Source organism: Gallus gallus, chromosome 1 (assembly GCF_016699485.2).
Source record: "Gallus gallus isolate bGalGal1 chromosome 1, bGalGal1.mat.broiler.GRCg7b, whole genome shotgun sequence".
In the NCBI taxonomy this organism is placed as follows: domain Eukaryota; kingdom Metazoa; phylum Chordata; class Aves; order Galliformes; family Phasianidae; genus Gallus; species Gallus gallus.
This window is the reverse complement of record NC_052532.1, coordinates 32,192,504-32,216,736: the sequence shown is the minus strand read 5'-3', so window position 1 is coordinate 32,216,736 and position 24,233 is coordinate 32,192,504. Positions and strand designations below refer to the sequence as shown.

Here is a 24,233-nt window from a genome sequence, read left to right as displayed (position 1 = left end):
CCAGGACTCTAAAAAAGTAAAACTTGAGAGCAAGGTATGCTCACTCCTACTGCATTCAGTCCCTCAGTTCTATGCAATAGACAAACAGGCAGATATACTAACATGATGCTCATGCAGAGGCCATCCTTGAAGATGCACTTGCTGTTTCTTAATACAGAAACCAGATTTCAATAGCAACTTGAGGACTATGCAGGGGAAAGTAACATCTCTAACTACCTAGCACTAAAGTAGACAGCAATGCCCAGCACACTCAAGTTACTGCTTCTCTCATGCTGATATTTATGTTGGTACAAAATATATTTTTATTTCATGAGATGTAACATTGAGCAGACAACTGAGCAAAAGGGGAGGTATATACTTACATGGAACAGTGTGGTATTATACAGAGGTACTCACACTGTCTCTTAAAAGAAGAGCAGAATAGCTTTGTTAGCTCGATATCCCATCTAGACAACTTGGTTATACTCAGATGTCATGGCATTGCACTACATAAAATAAGTGCATGTGTGATGATTATTTGTCCAGTCTGGAACATGGTGATAAAAAATTTATTTGAAGTATGTACCAAAACTAATATAATTTAGGCAATGATAATGTTTAACATAAACAAATACAGGGAAGGAAGAAGCTAGGATTGTATTTGATTTCCATGGGAAGGAAGAGGATGTTTAATTACAAACTTACTATGTACTTTGTCCAAGTGTTAATGAGGTGACCTGCTGATATATATACAAAATAACTTTAAAGACCAAGAAAATTTAATCTATTTCTAATGTGTACTCTGCCACCCATTGTGAGAAATGGGACGTGAGGAGATCAAAAAACCTGTGTCTATTGTGTCTATTATGTAGGACACTTTCTTAGCCCAGTACACACTGTCCAAAGTGTACATCATACAGCTGTACCTCTGACAGAGTAGTTCTGCAATGCTGCACCTAAAACAGTCTTTGAATAATTTGCAGAAAGCTTTAGAACTCATCAAAAATCTAATTTAATCATATTGTTTATACCTGTATTATTTGCAGTTTTTTATTCTGCTTTTTACATTCTGCCCTCACTGAATGTCCAGAACATGTGTGTGAAGACTGTAGCTCTGCTATGGCACATTGTCATAAAATTATTGATTAGCACTTGCTTGATGCACTCAATAAGATGAGATGACCAACCATTGAAGGTTGCTAGACAAGTGCTATACAATTCTGAAACCTCTTCCCTCTTGTGCTCACATGAGGAATGAAAAAGACTAGGAATCAAATATTCATTTTTCCCTGTTTTTCTGAATTTGCTGTGTTTTTCCAGATTTGAATATCTCATTATGTGTTTTCCATTGACTCCAGCACTATGTGTTTACCTTATATAACATCAATTTCTCTACCCTACAGCAGCTTTGCAGCTTTTTTTTCCAGAATGTAACCCTTTTGATCAGAACTTATCAAGCACCTTAGTCTGTTACAAAAGTCCTTCCAAACATAGAAGAGTCCTTTTCGTAGTACAAATCCATCTCTTAATACAAATGGACAATTCAAAAAGGATATTCTTTGGGTTGCAGATCCAGTAAGTAGTCCTGCAAACAGGAGTTCTGCTACTCTGCTGGTTCTGATTTAGCTAGTAAATTACACACTGTGGACAGAGGTTATGTACTGGAGACAGCATTGTTTCATGAGTCAAAAGCAACTCAATAAATCCAAAATTAGAAGCACTTTTGTTGATATATACTATGCTCTAATAATAGTAAAACTTATTCCAAGCACTTTTCTCTATGTAACCCTTCTTTGTCAAAACCAAACAATTAATTACACTCCAAAGTATAAGCTTTTTTCATTTCTATATGGTTACATGAAAAGCTTTATACTTCGGATTACCTGCGAGCTGTGGTAACATACTGTAAAACACATTTCCCTCATCATTATAGAGAATGTAGATCAGAACAACAATTTCTTTATAATAGCTGTGATAGAAGAAGCAGTACAGTTTACATAAATATATAGCAAATGAGAAAAGAAATGTTAAGTATTTGCATGATTCCAACTATCAAAATGGCACAGTAAAAATATTCACAGAAGAGTTTCAGTAAATCATATCTACCTGAAAGTTTAATAAATCAAAACCAAACAACACTGAATGTAGGACATCAATCTATTTGAGTGCCTCAATCTACTGCAATGACCCTGCTGTCCCTTTCAGAATAGAAGTTTAAGCAGATCAGAAGCAAAAAATTATGAGTTGTGTTTCTCGTTATGACAAACCGATACACACACACATTCTATTGTTATCATATGATATATACTAAATGTCAACTGTTACATAAAAAAAAAAAGAATTAAGCCAAACTTTCTACATATAAAACTGATCATAAAGTCTAAAAACATCTACAGCACACTTTGCGTACCTGTTCACCTTGTCTTGATAACAAGACAAGGAAGTTATAGTGCAGATTTTCAAATCCGAAAGTTTCTCCTTAAGAAAGTATTATAATGCTGGGATTCACAGTCTAAGATCATCATAATTCTCTGAAGTCCTCCTTCAGTCTTCAAGATAATAACACTATTCTTTGTAAACAAAGTGCCTATCTCTGGAGTATATATTTTTTTTTCCTAAAACCCTTAAGTACATATCTTTGATTCATTTCTGCTGGTCTTAAACAATCATCTTACCTATGCAGAAGAATGCATAGACTTATGCACATACTACCTATGCATTGGCATGTGCACTGACATATGAAAAATACTGTATTTTTAATTGTCATTTAGCTAGATCCTTTCTCAGTCAACACCTGCAGATGAAACAATCACCCCATTCTGGAATGACTGGATTTAAGTAAGCAACTCTTTTCATTCACAGGTTATTCTCTAAATGCATATTTCAGTATTTCACAACTCAGTATATTACTGGATGTGCTGCCTAGTATTCTTGAGGGAAGATTAGACTTGTGTTAATCTGTTTGACTTAAGCCAAAAAACTTTGTTCTGCTAAAACTTAGTTTTCTTATTCCCTTTCCATGATATCTTGCATTTTATATATTACACATGGTATTTGGGCTTTTGTTTTGCTTTATTTCCATTGGTTTTGATTTAATTTCTAAGTTAGGTGAGGTGAGATTCATCTCATTGATCAACAAAATGTTTTCACTAAGAGATGACAGTAGTGTAAAAGGAACTCTGCTCTAATTGGCTCCAAATAAATTTGTATGGTTGTCATTGGTAGAAAGAGCATGGACTGTTTTTCTGTCTACTGCCTAGCACAATTTACTCATTCTAAAAATATACTTGTAAAATGCTACACACATTTATTGTATCACGTACACAATAAAATGAATAATCCAATGGAAAACCATACCTAAGTTGCATTTATGTACACCTCAGAAAATGGTGCAACATATGTAGGCGACTCTAGCTATGAAGTGAAATTGGAAGACACAGCATTTTTCACTCGCCCTTTGCAGGGAAATGTTTCATTTTCCCCTGCAGAATAGATCTGAATGCTGCAAGATGCAGAACTGATAAACCTTGATATTGACCTTTAGTTTACCAACAGCGTGGAAAAGTGAAGAGGGACTCAGTGCCTCAATGCATCTGTATCGTTTTCCTGAGGAAATAATCAAGAGTACAAAAGTATGAAGTAAATAGTGTTGCTTTCATCATCAAAGTGTAAATAAAGCTATGACTCATCTTCTTAACAAAATAAAGTAGGACTTTTAGGAGAAGCATACAGAATGCTCTGGGTATTTTTGACTTTTCCAGTTGGCTCCAGCCTCTTTCTGTTATGCATCAAACATAAAGTTGCTTTGTAGGGTTAGCTGCATTCATTTATAGTGCAGATACATAACAAATGGCTATTCTTACTACCTATGATTGCTAAGCATAATTTAATAGCAAGCTAACATAAAGAACTGTTTAATTCTGCTTCAAAAAAGGGAAATCTTTTCAAGCGAGCTCCTTAAATAAGAATATTGTTTTTTTTTTTTTTTTTTCATAAGCTGTTTCAGACATTTTTATCAATAAAGTAAATAAATAAAGGAAAAGAAAAAATGCAAAAGTTTGTTACTGGAAGACTTTTATTTACTTTTGTCATTTCTAACACACCACATTTGGACATACAGGTGGTGGTGATTTCTAAAAAATGAATTTCTATATATCTCCTGCAAACTTAAGCTCACAGAATTAACAAGGAAAAATGGCTTCCCCAAACTTTGGTAACTAACTAACAAACTTTGATAACTAATTAAGAGCTGGTGTACCAACATGGTCCAAGAATAATAAAAGTTGAAACCTCTTTGAAATATATCAGGTGCTCTAATTTGTGAATACTCTTAGGTATAAAATGAACAGATTGAAGCTTTGCAATCAGAGTGCTTGATGCAGTTATAATGAACTTGTACTGCTATACTTACCAAATATTCTATGAGTTGCTCCCAAGTAAGTGTTGTGAAAGGCTGTTCTGACCATAATCTAAGCACTGAATCATCCATTTTAACTCTCCTTAAAGCTTTTATATCACTCAGTGAAATTCACTGTAACCTTGCTTCTGTATATGGAACATCTCCAAGGTTCATTATGATAGGCAAATAATTCAGTAAAACAAATCAGGAATTATCTAGGTCTTTTTTCTGTTTGTTTGTGTGTGTTGTTTTTGTCTTTTTTTGTTTGTTTTTTGGAGTTTTTTAAGTGCAACAAATGCATAACTGTTTACAGGTTAAAACACTTTGAAATAAAAGGATTACAAATTACCCCTCTCTAAAAACCAAAGAAACTGAAATAAGACTGAATAATGACTAACTTTGCGAATAATGACTATCTAATACTCCACAAAATCATTCAGATTCTGAAAACTGACTTAGAAATACTAGTGATGTTGTCATGAGCCAGAAAGCAAGGTTTTAGTTGTGCCTCCTACATAATTATATTAGGAACAGATAACTTGTAGTTACATATCTTATGTACATGGTATACCCTCAAGTCTTTATGTTGAAGATATCTGCATAGCTGCACCTCACTTTGGAAAAATGGCTTGTCTCTTAACAGAGAAGTTCATAGATTTATTTGCTCTAATACATCATATGTACCTGCTTTGATATGCAATGTAATATTAATCCACCATATACTGTCATGTAGCTACAAGATCACCATTAACTGCCAATAAAGTACTTGAAATAAAGAGCTTGTTTAAGCAAAGCAAAGATGGCTCTAGAGCATATTTGCACCTTGGGACTGACATAAAATGGCTACTCAGATGGAGTCTCTGTCCTGCTCTGTTACAAAGAAAGACTTACTTTATCAAGAAACTACTATCCAAAATAGCATTATTGTGTGCACTGTAGGATATTACATTTTAGAGAAAAAAAAAATGCTACCTACGAATGACTTTAAATGTAACAATAACTGGTTGTAGGTTTTTTATTTCTTCTGGGTAACAATGTTGTCCAAACAGCTGACTGTGAAAAATATGCAGTCTTCATGAAATATTATGCTTATTTTGCAAATAGGTAAATGTAGCCAGGACAGAGAACACAAAGTAGAAAGGTGTATTAAATCTTTGAAAGCATACTTTAGTTCTCTCACTCTGAGATGTGCTTTCACCCCAGTATGAGTTGATTGTATGTGTCAAGTTGACCAACACATTTAATTTCTTCTTTGAAATTTCTTGCTTTTACTTGGTTCCATTGTATTTATTCTTTCATCTTAATGACAATTTTATCACGATCTACATTTACGTTATGAGTGTACCAATAACAATAAGTATACACCTGAGTGTCTTTTAGCTTCCTGCATAATTCTTCCAGTCAAGGCAATGACTTCAGGTGACCTAGACCCATTCTCCCATTCTGCATCAAATTCTTCCTGTAATTTCAAGAAAGCCTTACATGTCTCAATTCGACAAAGTGCTCGAGAATCTGCAAAGATTTCTTATTATTTCACATAAAACAGTTATTCTTAAGACCTCTGCAAAATGGTTATGGGTTAAATGTATCTAACTGGTCTATAGTGAAAAGAGTAATTCCAGGTAAACCTGAACTTTATCTACACACCTCTAAAGCAGCAATTTCTCTAGCTCAAGATAAATTTGGTTTGTAATTACTTTTCAGCAGCCAAAGAATATGAGATTATTTTCTCCAAAACAAAAAAAAGTTATCATATAGAGCAGCAATGCTCTCCAGAACAGTCTCATAACTGATGAAATCTCTTAAAACAGAAAAGATGACAGCTAGAAATTTTTCTGATAGAAAACTAACTTGGATGTTACATTATGTTCTGATCCTTACACAAGTAGCTCAAGGAATTGACAAGTTCACCTAACAGAGTCAACACTGTGACACCCTATTGACTAGGTGTCAAGTGTCAAATACACCTTGACCCAACAAACAACCTCATGTTGTTTACTTAACAGACCAAAAGGGAGCATGACACCTAGCGCAATCAAGACATTTCTGACCATGCAATGCGCAGAATTTTAGAACCCTGAAGCAACTAGGAATTTAAGGGCTTTCAGTCATTCAGCAGCTGTTTGAGATTTTGATTACTAACGTTTATATATAAGCTTATACTTATCACGAAACTTATATATAAAACTTATGTATTACATTCCTACTTCTTTTCATATCAGTTGTATGAATTAAGGGATTATAATACCAAGCCAAATACATTTCTACAAGACAAAAAGCAATAAAAACCAATGACAACCATTTTCTAAGGACAAGAACAGTTCTCAGTGAAAGTGCTTGTGTACGATCAGCTCTGGTATTTTCATTTGGTCCATTACAGAAATTCATTGATTCTTTGTCATAGAATATTTTGTCTGTGAGCTTCTTTCAGTCTTCAGAGACAGAATATGCATTCTTGATGTCAAGGTCTTCAACACTGTAATATTGTTGCCCTTGAAAACTGCCTTTTCTGCAAGCCAATGTCACAACCCATTTAATCTATCTGCACTTTTTAAGTGTTTACTGCCATGGCACAGTATTCTGAGTTATGTACAAATACTAAATTGCAACAGGCATGCTACCTGCAGGTAGGCAGCGGCATTTGTGTATTCTGAGAGCTGTGACACCATGATTGCTTCTCTGAAACAATCACAGTACACAGAAAAGGACAAGGCACTGCACAAAACTTTCCGAAATGAGAGTGGTAGTGGGGTTGAACTCAATTTCAAAAAGCTTTTGCCCCCCCTTCCCCCCAGATTCTTGTGACTGTGTCAAAGGTTTGTTTATGCAACTAACTTTAAAAGTAAAATGATAAAAATAACCATATTCTTTTCAGCAGTTTAGATCACAGTTAGCAAAAACATTCCAGACACTAAAAAGAAATCCTGAATTCAACAGGAGAAAGAATGTTTCTGAAATAATCTTTCTCTCTTAAAAAGGAAACAAAAAATTAAAAAAAAAAAAGTAAATGCAACTTTCTTATTTGTTTAACACACATTCAAAATTTATGAATGCATTTATTTTGCAAGGAAAGCAATAACAAGTAGTCCTTTAGCTGAAAAAGAAAAAAAAAAAAATCAGCATTTCAGATGATGAGAATTTTTAGAGACATTAAATACTATTAAAGATTAAATCCAATGTCTCTTAATTTCCAAAAATATTCCCCTTTGTCTTCATTGTAAACCTGGCAATTTCAGTGCCAATAATATTCTTAAATGACAGTGAATGAAGCCTTTCAGAATATTTAATTTGTTGATTATATGATAACAACAGCCTCTACATGGTTTATCTTAGATTATTTCTCTCTCCTACACAGAGAAATGTATCTTTTTTATTATTCTGAATTTAACAAATTCCATCTCTAGTATGCCAAGTGAGAATCTAATTTCCAAGATCTTCTATTGGAAAAGTTTGACATCTCGATTTTGTAAATCTGAAGTGATGATGTAGCAGTAACCTCCTCTTTTTATTTGTTGCAAATGAAAATGTCAATCCTTGAAAGACACAGCACTCATCCTGAAATGTACAGATTTAACAGAAAAACTAAAGTCAACATTGGCTTTGCATCATACATGACCTATATGAAATCTTAAACGCAAATCCCATAAATTCTGCAAAACAAAATAATTCTCTTTTGTATGAGAGCTGCTCTGAAAATAGTATCTCCTATTTTATTTTTTGGCCCACAACATCAGAGGTGGATGTTGGTGGTGTGGTGGAAGAGGTTGAACCTTCCCACCAAAATCCCATTAGATGCTGTTGCCATGTGACAGATGGCAACACAGGGGCAGTCTGACACAATGGCATCTGACATGGAAGTGTGTATGAAGCAAAGGTGTGTCAATGAACTCCTCCATGCAGAAAAAATTGTACCCATTGACATTCACTGATGCTTGCTGAACATTTATGGAGACCAAACAGTGGATGTGAGCTCACTGAGGCAGTGGGTGGTGTGTTTCAGCAGTGGTGACAACAAGAAGAAAGACAAGACATGTTCCAGACAGTTAAGCAGTTTTTGACGAGCATGGCATGCAGGCTCTTTTTCATCCCTGGCAAAAATGCATAGCTAATGGTGGTGACTATGCTGAAAAAATAGTGTTTTGTAGCTGAGAACTTGTATTTTCAAATACTGCTCATGTGCTCTTTGTGTCTAATGCTGCACGGAAATAATAGGCACTACTATCAGAGCAACCTTTGCATTTTGCAGTATGACAAAATAGTTACTAAAAGATATAAGAGGAGCAGATCAGACTATTTTCTGCACCAGAGTAATTTTCTCACTCATTAAAAAGAAAGAAAGAAAGAAAAAAGTTGCTATGAACAAAAGACAAATTCATTCAGGGCAAAAGAGCATGCCATGTATAGTATTTTTTTTGAATCCTCAATTGTACATTTTCATCATTCATTTTACTTTCTGTATTGTCTCACTTACCTTACTTAAATCGTTTCTTATTTTTTCAATATTTCAAAAGATATGTTCACACTTAAGAATATAGCAAGAAGATTCAGTTCAGATTTCAGATAAAATATTTGACAACACAGCACAAGGTCACCTTTTAGCCTAGTGACTGGAGGTTCACCATCATTGACCCTGACTGTACTATATTCTGTGTTAAGTCATGCATGGAGTTGGGGAGAATTATGCAAGAAAATGTAGGCAGAGCCAGTAGCATGTATAACTACACTCAACTCAGTACTCAACTCTCCCCTGCCACTGGAATTTACTTCTAGTCATGCTTTCAATTTCTTCTTCCTGTTCTTTTCTAGTCAATCCAGTGAAAAAAAATCTGTATTTTCACACAAATGTTTCTTTTGCATTATATAGCACAGCCATAAGCATTAAAAAAAAAAAAACAACAGAAAAAAACCTCATGGCTTGCTATCACCCTGCAGCACATTTTCCGATAGCTGCCCTGGCCTCATCTGACCGTCACTGAATACCACAGCATTTCTGGAGATCTGGCATGCCAAATAGCTTTCAACAGTGAAATCATTCAACAGATTTTGGAAAGGAGGTAGATCTGGGCCAAGTTGCTGAGTGTTACGAAATACAAATTATCAACACAGAATTTCCCATATGTTTATAAGAAAATACAAGTTTTTATCCTCTTCAGCAGGTGAACTGATTAAGCAGTATTTTAAGAAGCAAATATAGCATGATTTCTATTTTTTTTTAAACTGCTTTCTTTAGCTTGTGCCCTGTGGTGTGGCATCCAGCACACATCCGGTTGTTTCTCTGGAATGATCACTTATCATTTTCTGTCATGTATTTTTTATCTATGAATAATCAAATCCTGAATCAAGTTAGAGGGCAAGGACAGGTGAACTTATAACCAGACTCAGTGGATAAGGAATATCTTCCAGAAACCCTTTTTTTTTTTTCACCTCAACTTCCCAACTTTCTACAAACGGAGAAGTGGAGGGGAGGATGAAGAAAAAAGGACGTCTATTATTGGAACTAAATTAAGTAAAACGTTTCACAGACTTCTTTAAAGTTTCCAACAATCAAACGCGCATGAAACTAGGGGGTTTAGTTTTCCCCAACATATCTCTGAGACAAAAGTCATATGAAAGGTTAATACTGGTGCCAGAGTAGATGAAGAAAAAGAGATTGACTGAGATAGGTAAAAAAAAAAAAAAATCACATCATTCGAAAACCTTAGAAGTTAATTTTCCACTCATCCTCTCTTAGGCATGTCTGTCTTACCTGTGCATCAACAACGCAACACTCTTAACAGGTAAGCTTTAAGCAAGTACTCAGAAATATTTTTAAACTGACCAGTTATTTCACAAATTTCAGTGTCTGAGTAATCACTTACGTCATGACAAAGTAAAGATTCATTTTCAGAAAATGCAGAAATCTTAGGCTGTGCACAATAACTTACTACAAATAACATAGGAGTAACTCAGGGTGCAAGGCAATAGGAACTTTGTTCTGTGTATGCAAGGTATTGAGGAAGTTTCTCATAGGCAAACTAACAAAATGCAATGTATTTTGAAAGCAAAATCATTTGCATTTGTATAGCTCCCACCTCATCAGATTCCAAATTTATAGTAGCTGTAGGATTATAAAAAACTTTTAACTATGGACTGACTATCCAGACTTCATATTAATGTTGCCTGTGCCTCTCATATTTCTGCCTGTGATTTTCTGGGAAGAAATATGAACATCTCTTTTGTATGACAAAGAAACAGTCAGTCTCAGACAACGGAGCTGCAAGAGAGCACAGTGCAGTCACAAAAGACATATCTAAGATTTCTGGACAATTGCCAAGCGTGCTAAAATTATTACTTGAATATATTTCCAGATGAGAAACAATGATCTGCACATCAGGGTACAAATATCTGCTATATATAATAAACAAAGTCATAGACTATAATTCAATTGCAAAGAAATGCAAAGATTAATCCTTTGTCCGTTAATTTAATATTCTGGATAATATTTATATGTTTCATATTATCATCTGCATTTAAATTTACATTTGGTAATCCCATTTCCCATGATTCACTCTTTTTTCATCATTTTGTCATACAAAAATTAAATAGCATTTAGAAAGATTTTATTTTCTTTATAATAGTTCCAGTTCTTTACTATTATTATCATTATTTATTGAATAGCCAGAGTAATCTTATTTAGAAATGAGTTTTTAATTCAGAGTTCAGTAAGTAGACAAGCAGAAATGGAAGTTATTTTCCAGTGACACTTCAAATACCTGTGACAAAAATAGCATTTTTCTAAAAATGTTAAAAGAAAGTTTCAGCTTTACTAGCAATGACTGAGAACAATCAGCTAGCAATATAAAAAAATGAAACAGACAATCCTTCCATATCCTTTAAGGTTTACCCTGTCAAATTTTACAGCTCTGAGGACCAAACAGCTGAAGGAAAAATTCCCAGGAATTTAAACTAAGAGAATGAGGAATTCAACTATAATAATAATAACTATAATAATAATAATAATTATAATAATAACTATAAATGTTATTCTTTTTCAAAATTGAAATGTTAATTCTGTGGAAATATATGAAACTTCCTACCGATAACAAAAATGAAGTTTGGGATCAAACTATTTCATATCCAAGAGAAACATTTATATGACACAACTAGCAAAACCCATGTAAGCATGTCACACATATATATATAATACTTTATGAAATACAAGCCATAAGGCAACTAAAGCACAATGACCAGCACTGGAAATTATGTCAAAAGGAAAAAAGCAAAATTCAAGCAAACCAAAACCATTCTCAGTTTTACTCCATACACAGACTCTTGGAAACAATCCTACATTTCTTCAGGACTCAAACTACAAATTCCCCTGCTACTATTTGACAGGAGTAATTAATGGTCCATCAAAAATGATAAGGAAGTAAATTTCATACTAACAGAGTAACTTGCTGAACCACCCCCAGCTGGCTGAATCCAGATGCACGAACCAAGTTATGCTGCACTATGTCAAAGCGTAAATACAATTTTCCTACTTGCATGGTATGCCTGTAACAAATACAGCTTGAGGTTTCTAACAACAGATCTGCTGTTATTATGGCAACTGCACAGGGCAATAAAAGAAACCTCGTGAAAGTCACACATGACAAAAGTTGAGAGGAAAGCCTTGGTAAACGATTGCTTCACAGAAGCTGGAACTGTAGTTGTTATTTCAAGTACTTCTAAAACTATTTGGTAGTCTGCGAGTTACATGAATTTCACAAACAAATGATTATTTATCAGTACTACAGCTATGCAGATGACACTAGATGCTGAAATGAGAATTTTGTAAAGCAGGATTTAGGCCATCAGAATCTGCTGATTTTTGATTGTTATATCATAGTGGCATCAATTTATTATTTGTAGCAGACTTCTTCCTCACTTACAGCGTATAAGAAATAAATAAAGCTGCTTCTCTGTTCACGGAGATGTTAGGAGCTCACAAAACAACAAAAGGTGGATGTGTCTTTGAAATGTCTGTGAAATAAAGTTGGATTTTATCATGGTGCGTGTTTAAATAAATAGGGTACTTCTGGTTACTAATATAAACGTGAAGAAGGAGAAGAAATCAAGGTGAAGAAAAGAAAAAGCATAGGAATTTAACAGATAAAATTCAGCATTTAAAAGAAATAAAGGAAATGTGTAAATTTTGGAGCAACATTAAAATAATGCAAAGCAATTTTTGTAATCTGTAATGATGTAAGATTTCTCCTCTCAGGAATTGTTTCTGTGGTGACATGACTTCTGGAAATCCAGTATTTCTAATGTTGGATAAATCTTTTCAGTTCTGAGTTGGCAGAATCACATTTGTACCATTTATACAGTGCAGTGGAAGAAAAGATCAGGAAGTTGCCAAAAATGTGTAGCTAGGCACTTATGACTCATGCCACAAGTTCAGAAAAAACCCTGTTTTATCTTCGCTACACATGTAATACTCACAAAGAAACCCATGCTCTGGAAACAAGTTCAGACATTATCTTCATAAGAAATGAGGAAACACTGGAAGTACTCCTTCTTTCTCTAATACCAATGCATAGAAAGAAGGCCCCAGATGATATACAGATAACTAGACAAAATAAACTGGCAGATCTTACACTAGCTGCATTGTCATTTCATCATGACGAATTTGGGGCTAAAGAACTAAAAATCATAACAAAGTCAAAAAAATTACTACAGATAAAGACTTTGGGAAGATATCATCATCAATGTTTAGAATCTCAAAATCATTGCCATCCTGAGTTTCTTTTTTAAAAGTAAGGGATGCTACAAAGCTTCAGGAGTATCTTGGATGTAGATGAAAGGGGAGGAAGGGGATGGGGAAAACAGAGGGATGAATGGATGAATACATGAGAGAAAAGAAAATTAATTGGTCTTCTTCAGTATTCACAGACAAGAAAAAAATTCAACTTGTGCACTCTTACAGTTAGCAAGGAAGGAGAGATGAGGAATTTATATTTAGCTAAAGAACGTCTCCCCTGCAAGACATGGAAATTCAAGCATAAACGACCTTGAGGTTAACTTGCCCTTCAGCCACCTCTCAGTCTGAAGTGAAGAACAGATACCAGTTGTTACACTTCAGTCTTTAGATTCAATGCTGTTACTCTGCTGATAGGTGAACTGCAATAACCAATAAAGTCCCTTTTTTGTAATTGATGTATTTAATTGTGATAATGCATAATACATCTGGCTTTTAAGAGTTTGCTTCTGTAATTTCTTTTCAATACTTTCAGTTCAACAGTACAGTACTCAGCAAATCACCAGTCTTACAGTATGATTTGATTACACACAGGCCTAGCACAATTTTATTGTTTAGATCTGCTGCTTGAGTTATAGTAACTTTTACTTTGGATCTAATTATATTTTCCCTGTATTAACACATCTTAGACTGCCTCTGCTTTGTCAGTCTGTTTAACCAGTGTTGCACATGAATACTGGGCCTCTGAGCCTAAAATCATGTATATTTGCTTGCCATTTTCTTTTCTTACTGCTATCACACGAGTAATTCAGCTGCACTATGCAGTCAGATGTTACTACACACTGTTGATCTAATTCTAAATCCTTTTTGCCAAGTCAGAAATGAATACCATGGGATCATTTTGAACACATAAAGTACTTACTGTGGGACAGAAAACAATGTGTCTTCTGTGAAGGATGAAATGCATCCCACAAGGCTTTTCAATAGACAGTAATTAACTCTTCAATATTTTCATACATTGTACTAAGTCTTCCTTGTGAGTCAGAGATGGATTACTAAACAAAGAACATTAAGGTTTGCTTCAATGGTGCGTTTCATACTTATTGCTATAAATGAGTTTCCTAATAACATGTGAAGTGAGTTCATTGCTAATAGAAAAATTCCTAATCTACAGAATTGCCTTCCTTTCTACATCTTTTCCTATTTCCCAGTTAAAAAATGAGTCATTTTGAATTTAAGATCAGGACATAACAGTAATTTTATGAATTGTAATGAACTTAAAAATCAGTTCATAAACTCTGAAAATCCCATCTTACTAAACAGACAGATAGATAGCTAGATAGACAGATAGATAGATAACCCAAGTCACCTAAGATATGTAAACAAACACTCTAAGGCACTTAAATGTATTTTTTTTTTTCATTTTGCTGGTCACTTTAGGACAGTGATGGTCTACACATGATATAAGTTAAAGTGTTCATAGTGTCAGACTTGATTAAAACACTTTTTTTTTTTTAATCAATTCTTGGTTTGTCACTAAGCAGAATTTATTCTCCTTCTTCCACCTTTCTTTATTTCACTATTCAATATATTTTTGAAGTGCCTGTTTTGTGAGGATGAAGGTGCATAAAAGGAAAAATTGCTTCTTCCTTTGTCTTCTGATTTGCAGAGGGTGTAATTTTGCCCTCATTCAAACAGATCTTTTCAAATGTTAATGATGCCAACTCTCAAATTGAATAGTTGTTATAAAACTATTTGGGGAAACGGCTTTCCGTTTCACAGTTTAACTTCTGCACTTGAGTAGCTAATCTCAGGTCACCATGCTGATTCACCTTCTTATAACCCTATCTCAATTGTCCTAATCCAAAACCCAACAAACTAAAGGGTTTTCTAGCTGTCACTCGTGGAGTCTTCTCAATTTTGTTCAGTCAGCTGTCCCCTAAATCATATTATCTCCATTACCTCCTTAGTCCTTCACCTTTCTATTGCATGTCTCAAGGTCTCACATTCACTTCTTGACTGCCACAGTTCCCACTGCATGAAGGGAGAAAACCAAAGTACGTCAAAGAGACTTTCATCCCCACAGAGGAACTATTCAATTTTTGCTCTTCTGTCTCCCCTCCACCTCACACACCAGCAATGCAGATCACTTGAGCTAGGAACTGCCTTCCTGCTACAATGACCTCAAGATGAATTTGCATCAACCTGCCATTTGAAATGTAGTTTAAGTTTTCCTTCTTGAGCCCTAACTCAGATGTCTTCAGACATGTGCCAGCCAACAGCATAGGCATATGTGTGATAAACCTCCTAACTGTTTTCCTGGGAGCACTTGCTGCTCTGTGCATCCTACCAGGACAGGTTCCCTTCCAGTAGCACACTGACTACCCAGGCTGCACCAGCATTTCCCCAGGTCTTCATTCCCAAGGAAGTGCAGGCTGCAAAACAAACAAAAAGACTAAGCCAAAAATATTCACAATATATTATCAAATATATTTTCTTTTTTCATAAATACCTGAAGTTTACTGTCAATAAGAGCAAGAGTTTCAGCTTTAATGAATGTGACAGCAGTGGAAGAGAACAGAAAAATGACACAACACTTCATGCAAACACTTCTCAATTTCACAAAGGGGAGCTCCTTGTCACAGGACATGACGGACATCAAACCATAATAGATGTTCCCTGTTTTTTTTTTTTTACAGACTACACATATCCAGCCAACTTCTTTTGGGAATGGTATATTGAGCTGATTGGGACATTAATTTGACATCGAATGTGAGCTTTGTCGTTCTTTGTCAGCTTTCATGTTCTTGCAAGGGACAGAGACTATAAAACATGTTGTCAGACCAGTGAAACTAGCCCTTAAATAGGATTTCTAAAGAGGATTTCTCTTAATGACCTCTGCATGTATTTAAAATAATAACATATTACTTACTAATTACTGACTAGTCCTGCTCCTCTGAGAAGGTTTCAAGGGAAAAAGTAATTACACAAAAATTAACAATAGTTTGTTTCAGAAGATAAGTTGTAAGAATTTCCTACAACATTTTAATTCTTCCTTTTCTGTGCATCTAAAGGATAAAGTTTCTTTTTTTGTTTAATGATGCAACTTTTCAATGCAAATCCAGAAAGAGTGTACTTGCCTACAATGCACTTTGAACTTCATCTGGAAAGTAGAAAAAATAAGGGAAAAAAAAAGTCTCATTTCTCAAATTGGCTTGCAGCCATGCCAGTATTCCTTTCTCTTAAGACAGGCACTAAAGAGGTGGGTTTTAAGCTTTTAATCCTTCTCCCACAGATCTAGATTTCAGAGGACACCTTGTGGACTGCCATATTTTGCAGCCACTGTCAGTGGTTTAAGTATTTCCTGAACATGCTGCAAAAATTAACTATTTTGAAAAACAGAGTAATTATTATTATCAAATGCAGGAGTTATTCTTTGGAGGCTAAGTGATAAAAAATTTCTTAAGAGTAGGCAATGGCAAATTTAACTAAATCTAAAATAGTTTGCTACTAAGCACTGTGAAATGGTGGTTACCAGGAAAATACTCATTTCTTCAGACAATATTCCCTATAAAAATCCTCAATAAACAATGTCATTATCTCTTCCAACAAAGGCTGTATTCTTGCTATATTCTTGCCTCAAGGAAAAGACTCTTCAGCTGTTGAGGGGCTCAAACACAAGCTAATTATTCTTTCTGGACAAGAGCTAGAAAGCCCAACACACCCAGACACTGATTTCTGGACAAATGACTGCTAAGAAGAACATCTTTCCCTTTTTGTATCCAGTTTGCAGCTCAACTGCATGATAGCTTGAGAGCATAAGTACTGCTGTCAGGCTGATCTCAGGAAAAGGAGGGGGATGCACAGGACAGCTGGCCAGCAACAGATGGGGATGTGCTGTTTCATCTCACAGGTTGGTACAGCTCCTGTTGCAGCACATGCTGTCCACAGGGAATACTACTGCAGCATTGGTCTTCCAAAGAGGACCCAGCTTTAAATGATCACTGAGTCCTAGTATTCAAATCACTTCCTAAATTCCCTATTCACTTCTTAAATACTCCAGTCAGTCAAAGTTTAGATCTGTTGTTTGTGCTGGAAATTCATCAGTCAGTTCTTGAAATGCCTTTTGGTTTAAGACAAGGTGAAAGCATACCATAGAATTTTTCCGTTCTATGAACAGAACTCGATACATCTGGTTTATGATTTCTTTACTTTAAGGAAAAAGTTCTTTGCTCTTCTAATCACAAGGAATGCAGAAAGGTCATCATCTGTCCCAGTTACCAAAAGGATGATTGCTTTCACTTCAGACTTCATAGTAATATTGGCTTTGACCGTCAACTGACTTCTGAAATAGTTAAGCTGCATTCAAATTAGACTGTTGTTATTGAAATTTACAATGAACAGAATTTATCTTTTATTCATTCTCAACTTTGTATAGACACCTAGGGTTTAATTTTGTTCTTTTGATACTTCAAATTAAATATTATTTGAAAACCAAAAAGCGAAACTCATTTGAAAACTTATAGAAGCAGAAATGAAGATACCAGTTCATTCTGACCCTCCAAGCGAAAAGAAATGAATAAATTAAACATCTATGCCTGTTCTCATTATCAAGGTGAACTGTAGGGTTTTCATTCCATGGAAACTCACTCTGACCCAACCAGTGATTGCACGTCAATTTAAAGAATCACCACCTTGTCTTATTGCCTTAAAATGTAGATACTGTATATTATGGATGAGGTTACCTATACATGTCATACAAACAATATTAGAGTACAGTAATCCTCGGTAAAGACAGAATTACACCAAGGTTTAAATTACCAGACACGGATATATACTAATGGAAAAGATCAGAATACATAACATGTAACAAGCAAGTCAAAAGGGATTGCAAAACAGGATTTGGTTGAGAAATACTGCTTTGTTGCATTACTGTCTGTGGCGCTGAGTCTTTGTACAAAAAGTATTATAACTTCACAGTGTATGACAAGACACCTTGAGCTCACATTTGGTAGATGTTTAGAAATTTTATGCAAAAGACACTTGTATGAGCACATACAGATCCAGAAGTGTTCAGTGGGACATTTTTTTCTTTATGCTTTTTCCTCTTTTAAAATGACTTTCAAGTAAAAAATATCTTTATCAACAGCAATATATAAATGCAACTCTGTACTAAACTATTTTTAAACATACAAATCAAAAATTAGAAAACATTGCATACTAGTCATTACATGTTATTTCTGCATTATTTATTTATTTATTAGTGAAGAATCATTTTACACAAACATATATACAGCCTGACCCTTTTGGTTCTTGGAAATGCCTACTGATTTCAAAGGGAATCTGCCAGAGATGTATGTTTTACAGCATTTATGAAGAAATATTTAAGTTTTAGAACTAAAGGAGCAATTTTAGTGAATGCTTACACATATTATTACACATTTTCATCAGGAGTCCTGATAAAAAAATCCACAATGTCACAATATGTGCTCTATAAGAAACAACTGAATATGAATAAAATCAACATTCAGACTAAATGTTTACAGATGGGAGTCTTTAAACAAATGCAGTGAGCTACAGTTAAGTTTACCTTACTCCCTTTGCTGCTTAATCTCTCATATCACAAACCAGAACATCGCTCAAATAGTTTTACTCCAAATAAGAACTTAATTTATGGAACAAAATTTTTCCATTTTTACCTCTTTTCTTTCTCTTCAGAGTCACAGTGCACCCTTTCTCTTTGTTTTGATCTTTCTACACTTCAAGGCCCACAATTTACCCACTATCAGCTTACTAGCCACCTCACTGTTATTACTACTTAAATAGTTAGAATTATTATTCTAACCTATTATTGCTGCTCTAGTTTCTTCATATACCAGACATTATTGCTAGTTTTACACATATATTATGTAATATCCATGCAAATCACAATCCTCATATCAGAGTTCAAAGTGTAATATAAAACCACAAGTATAGATGAAATTACAGTTTATAATTCTCATACCTTATTTAATTGTGATATGTATGGTTCCTAGCTTTTGTAGCAGTGTACATCACATACACTGACACTTTTACGATCAAGGGAAAGCATCTATGATGATTCACTGTTGCTAAACCTGCAATAGTAATTTGTTGCAGTATAATGAATGTACAGAATTTTAAAGAGAAACATGATAATGAAGATAGTTGAGTGTTTTGCTAGAGTTTTCAGAATCTTCAGGACCATGAATCACATATGGCAATTTTATTTCAGATTGATGGTCATTTCCATCTGTCATCCGCACAAACTTGATTCCATCAGTTTTGTATTGTTTTGAATCACCAGATGGCATTTTCCCCGCTCTTAAGACTCACCATCTGAGTATGTAGGAGTTAGGTCCAGGTGAAACATTGTCAGCTGAACTGGGATTCTTTATAGATCCTGAGTACCTCATTAGTAAAAAAAAAAAAAGAAAAAGAAAAAGAAAAAAACCTACTTATCTCAATCTCCCTCCCTAGTTCAGAATATTCTTTCTCAAATTAGCTGTTGTAAACAAGCTATGTCTACAGAAATGGAAAATCAGAAGAAACAAAACAAAACAAAAGAAAAAAAAAAAAACGAAACACTTTATTCAACGCATGTGTACTCCCCAGAGGCATTTGGGCATTAGAGTCATTCTTTCTCATTTCCTACAAGTTTATATTTAAAGCTGCACTTGAATAAAGTAATACTGACAAATTGAAATAAAATTGTGTTGAAAAGTTTGTCTGCTGCTAAGCACCACTGTAATTTTGCTGCTTCTATTTTGGTTATGTTCTTCAAGTTATTTCTCTCCTTTTTTTATTCCATGTGCAATCCAAAGGAACAACAACAAAAAAAAAAATTAAGAAAAGTATGCAGTCAATGCAAGAACATTGTAAAGTAAAGTACAAGTAAGTAAAGTACAATCGTGATTTATTATCATCACATGGAATATCAGTGGAAATACCATAAAGTGATGTTTAAGCATCAAGCAGTGATTGCTTTATAAAGTCTGTAACTACATAGCACACATCTTTTTCACTCTCTTACTTTCTTTTGTTATGTGGGTTGATCACAGTTCTTCCTTTCTCCCTGAATTTTGGAAGAAAAGACAAACATTTTTATATCCCTCCATTTCTTTCTATCTTTTAACTGTTTAAGGGGACAGGGAGGTTTACTCGTAAATCAATTTTGTGTGACAATCTGAAAAAAAAGCATTTGGGGAGGTAAGTTAAAGCAAAAGGAATTATCATATTCAAATTTGGCTAAGGTTGCACATTGCATCACGCTTGCTCAAACATGACTCCTTTATGTAAGGATTCAAAGTCTTCTCTACCTTTATACTCTATATACAGAATATCTTTCTGTTATCTCCTTCTATTTTTACTAACAGCAGGTGGTTATTTTTACTCTGGAGAGATACAGTTCATCTGTTGTACATCAGCGTGGAACTATGTGAATGAACACTGGACTTCCAATGCCTGTTGAAGAACAATTTTTTTCTAATCTTCTCAATATTTTCTTTTTTTCATTAACAGTTTATGTATAATATTTCATGTAGATTCAATGAGAATCATATAGTGAAAAAATACAAATCAAAAACATATAAAGAAAGGTATAAAAATGCTCAGTAGAAGTGTGGATACTGTAACCATTGAGTAGTTTTGTCATTTTTTATTTTGTAGTTTGACCTAGTTACTTTGTCTTAGTATGCAGTAAGTCATCAGAGGGCTTCTGATATCATAAGAATCATGAACATGATAACAAAAATCCTGGTCTCTAAGTCATTAACTCACTCTATTGAAATCAATGACAGTTTTGAACTCTATTTTGAGCTCAGTAAGGGCAGAATTAGACCTTAAGGCTGTAAACTCTGATAGCAGAGGTGACACAAAATCAGCACTAAAAATCACCAGGTTATCTCCATGAAATAAGCTCAATAAATAATTGTTTACAATGAGGTATAAACAGCCGCTGTAAAAACTTCTAGAAGTATTAACCACTGGCAAAAGTTGGTTGGAGGTTGAGGGAAGGAGGGGCTTGCTGTATATGAAAAATAGAATTGGAAATTACTCTTGCATTTGCTTCAGTCAAAGGAATCTAATAATTTTAAAGTGCCTACAGCTAAAACCAGTCATAGCACAGTGAGTTCTGAGGTTGCAAAAGACCGAAACAGAGCTACTTGTGTCAGTGAAATATACACCTACAGTGCTTGCTTTAAAAGCAGTCCATCATTCTTTATTATAAAAACCCCTGGCACGGTAGAAGAATCATGTAAGCGTTCAGCAAGGCAGAATAGCCTTCACTCCATTGCTTGGTTTCATGCAGCAGGATTATGGTTTTGCTGCCCTCTCAAATCTCTATGAAAATAAGATGTATATCATGAAGACTTGTCTTGTAAGTAAAATTGATATTGCATTTATAAATTGCATGTTACTTCAGAACATATGGAATTAATTCCCTCTGTCACCTATGCCTACTGCCACAGAGATAATCTACTTTGCCTGTTGCCTCAGCCACGTTCAACTTGTCTTCAAATCTACTTCCTACTCTCACTCATCTTTTCCCATATCAGTTGTGAGGTTCTTGAGCTTCCTCAAAGTTGTGCTTCTGCCAAACACTTTGCTTGTGCTCTTTATCACTGTCCTATCATGCCCCTATTTCAATCCAAGTCAAATAACTTCCATCACATCATTCTCTCTTAACTCACATTTACATTCCATGCGCACCAATTCCAAACTCTGAACTGAGCTTCACTGATACTCCCCTCTTCTTCAAAATGCAAGACAAAAAATGCCAATCAAATCTGAAAAGCCTGACAAGAGTCAAGTGTCACCACTAATTCACATTAATCCTTGCTGTAACTCTTAGAGATAGAAAAAGTGTAAGATTATTTCTTTTTGAAAGCATTTCACACTATTTTGTCAATATATACTACAAAATCATTAAAAAGCTGATAGCAAATATTGTGCAACTTGTGCTGGTGCATTGAATTCTCTTGCATTTAATTAGCCAACTATTTTGTATGGATTAACACAGTAACCTGAAACTACCTATTACATTAAGTAAAGACAAAAGGAAATAGAAAAACAGCATATTACCTGTCAGGGAGCTGCTGTCCAAGACAATTATCTGAACTTGATAAATGCAGAGCCTTTGTTCAGCTTGAACATTTAAAGACTCTTTGGAGACCCGATTGGCTGTTGATCACACATGATGTTTGGATGGTTTATTTTGTGTGACCAATTGCCAAGCCAACAAGCATCTCAAACTGCTGAGGCAAGAGAGGTTATGGTGAAGCTCAAGACTCAGAACATGATCCCACAGAAGGGCATCCTTCATTTATGAACACTGCATGGGGTTTCTTTCACAGTTTCTTTGTCTGTCATACAGGACTTTTTTGTCATCACCTGTAGAAATGTATACATTCAGAAGAGCGTTTAAATGCCATACATCTGGGGACATGTGAGCATAGTTTATGACTAATGCTACAGGAATTCAGCATTTATAGAGATGCTGGGTATGAACTTGCCTTTTAAAATATAGAGTATTAATATGATTTTTTCAACAAAATAAAATTTTATACAAAATGTCCTGGCAATCATAAGCAGAAGCTTAAAAGCAAAATGCAGACACTCAGTCCAGCTAACAAGTTGCAGAAGTGTAATACTTTTTCTCATTTGAAGAAAATTGTCCTGCAATTGACCATAAATATGCAATTAATGTAGACTTTTTCAGATTGTTCCAATTACAGACACAGTAAAATTCCACATTAGTCTTTGTAGAGTAATTAGAAACTTCTTTGAATTAATAAGCAGTGCTAGTTACTGTATTAATCAAAAAGCTGTATTTTGCTGACAATAATGCAGAATTTGCTTCAGAACTCTAGAATTTATTTTACATTATTTCTTAAACTATACATAAATTCACCATTTTTGTATAGGAAAAAGAATCTAATTATTTGCAATTATGATGATAAAATAAATGCATATATATAAAAGGCATGTTGTACCTTAGATCAAATCATAACTTCCCTCATGAATTCTGAGCAAAATGCATTTTTTTTTTAACATCAGAACCCCCACCTTTTTAATGGCAAAAATGACATTGACTATATTGTTGGAGAAGCAAAGTGCATGTGTTCTTATAGTTGTCATTTTTCACCAGCCTCATTTACCATGCTTGCCTTGACCCAATAAAGTCTGGAAGGGATGAAACCACATGACCAAATGAAATGGAAAAACATTCTGTCAACTCAGATTAAAACAACTGAAACTTCTCCTTGTCCACTGTGTAACTGATACTAAAGCCTTAAAGGTCTTAGAAGTACATTGTTCAGGAATATCAGGCAGTCCCTGTGGCAGGTTTTTATGAGAAAATTGATGTTGCTTTCACAGTCCAGCACTTGGAATATTCACAGGGAAAGAAGCAATTCCCACATTTTTTTTTTTATTATTTATCTGAAAAAAAAAAAAATTAAAAAGAGTTGTGACAATCTCTCATGGAAAGTGAGATGAATTTTAGAACTCCTGTAAGCACACCCAGTGTGAGCACTGCTTGAAGAAAAATACCAGCCTAATCATGAGAAAATATTATCATTTAATTGATCTCTGTACTGTCTAAAACTTTAATTTGAAGTTGAAATGACTCCTTCAGGAAGGATAAAATATAGTGGAGATAATATGTAGCAGGAATAGGTAAGCCTCTAACCTAGAACTGCAGAGAGGGCTCTTTGAAAGGGGTGTCCATCCCAGTACTGAGGACAACGACAGGAAAGGAACAAGTTTGCTGACATATACACATAAGAAGAGCAAAAAAAGGAAGTAAACATGGGCTGTTGAACTCTGACAGAGAGCATGTGGTAAAAACAATAGCACGTTTCCTATTATTGGGAAGAAATAGGAAGTGAGCTATTGTTTGTGCTGGACACGCTCTGTTAGATTTTGACAACTTGTATGTAGTTGTGGGTGCAGCTTCTCACTTGTGTCAGCAAAGATGTTCCCCCCGCTGTGGCCTTCAGGAGAGGCCCTTCCTTTCACAGGCTCCTGGCCCACCCAGGGAGAGCCAGGGCAGGGGAAGATAAATCAGCTGTGGCCTCAAGATTTCTGCATCCACAAACAGCAACCGTAGAAAGA

General features: G+C 34.8%; 1 protein-coding gene across 4 annotated transcripts in view; it reads right to left on the bottom strand.

The window, feature by feature from the left end:
- SLC16A7 (solute carrier family 16 member 7) overlaps positions 1-24,233 on the bottom strand; it is an 87,514-nt gene that overhangs the window by 46,867 nt on the left and 16,414 nt on the right. Inside the window, exon 1 of one of the 4 annotated variants that reach the window (XM_046937997.1) lies at positions 11,804-22,247. The exons of 2 other annotated variants lie outside the window; for them this stretch is intronic. The gene's annotated coding sequence lies outside the window, so the exon portion shown is untranslated. Of the gene's footprint in view, positions 1-11,803; positions 22,248-24,233 lie in introns of those variants that run through there. One more of the 4 variants, NM_001397957.1, reaches the window with a different exon arrangement.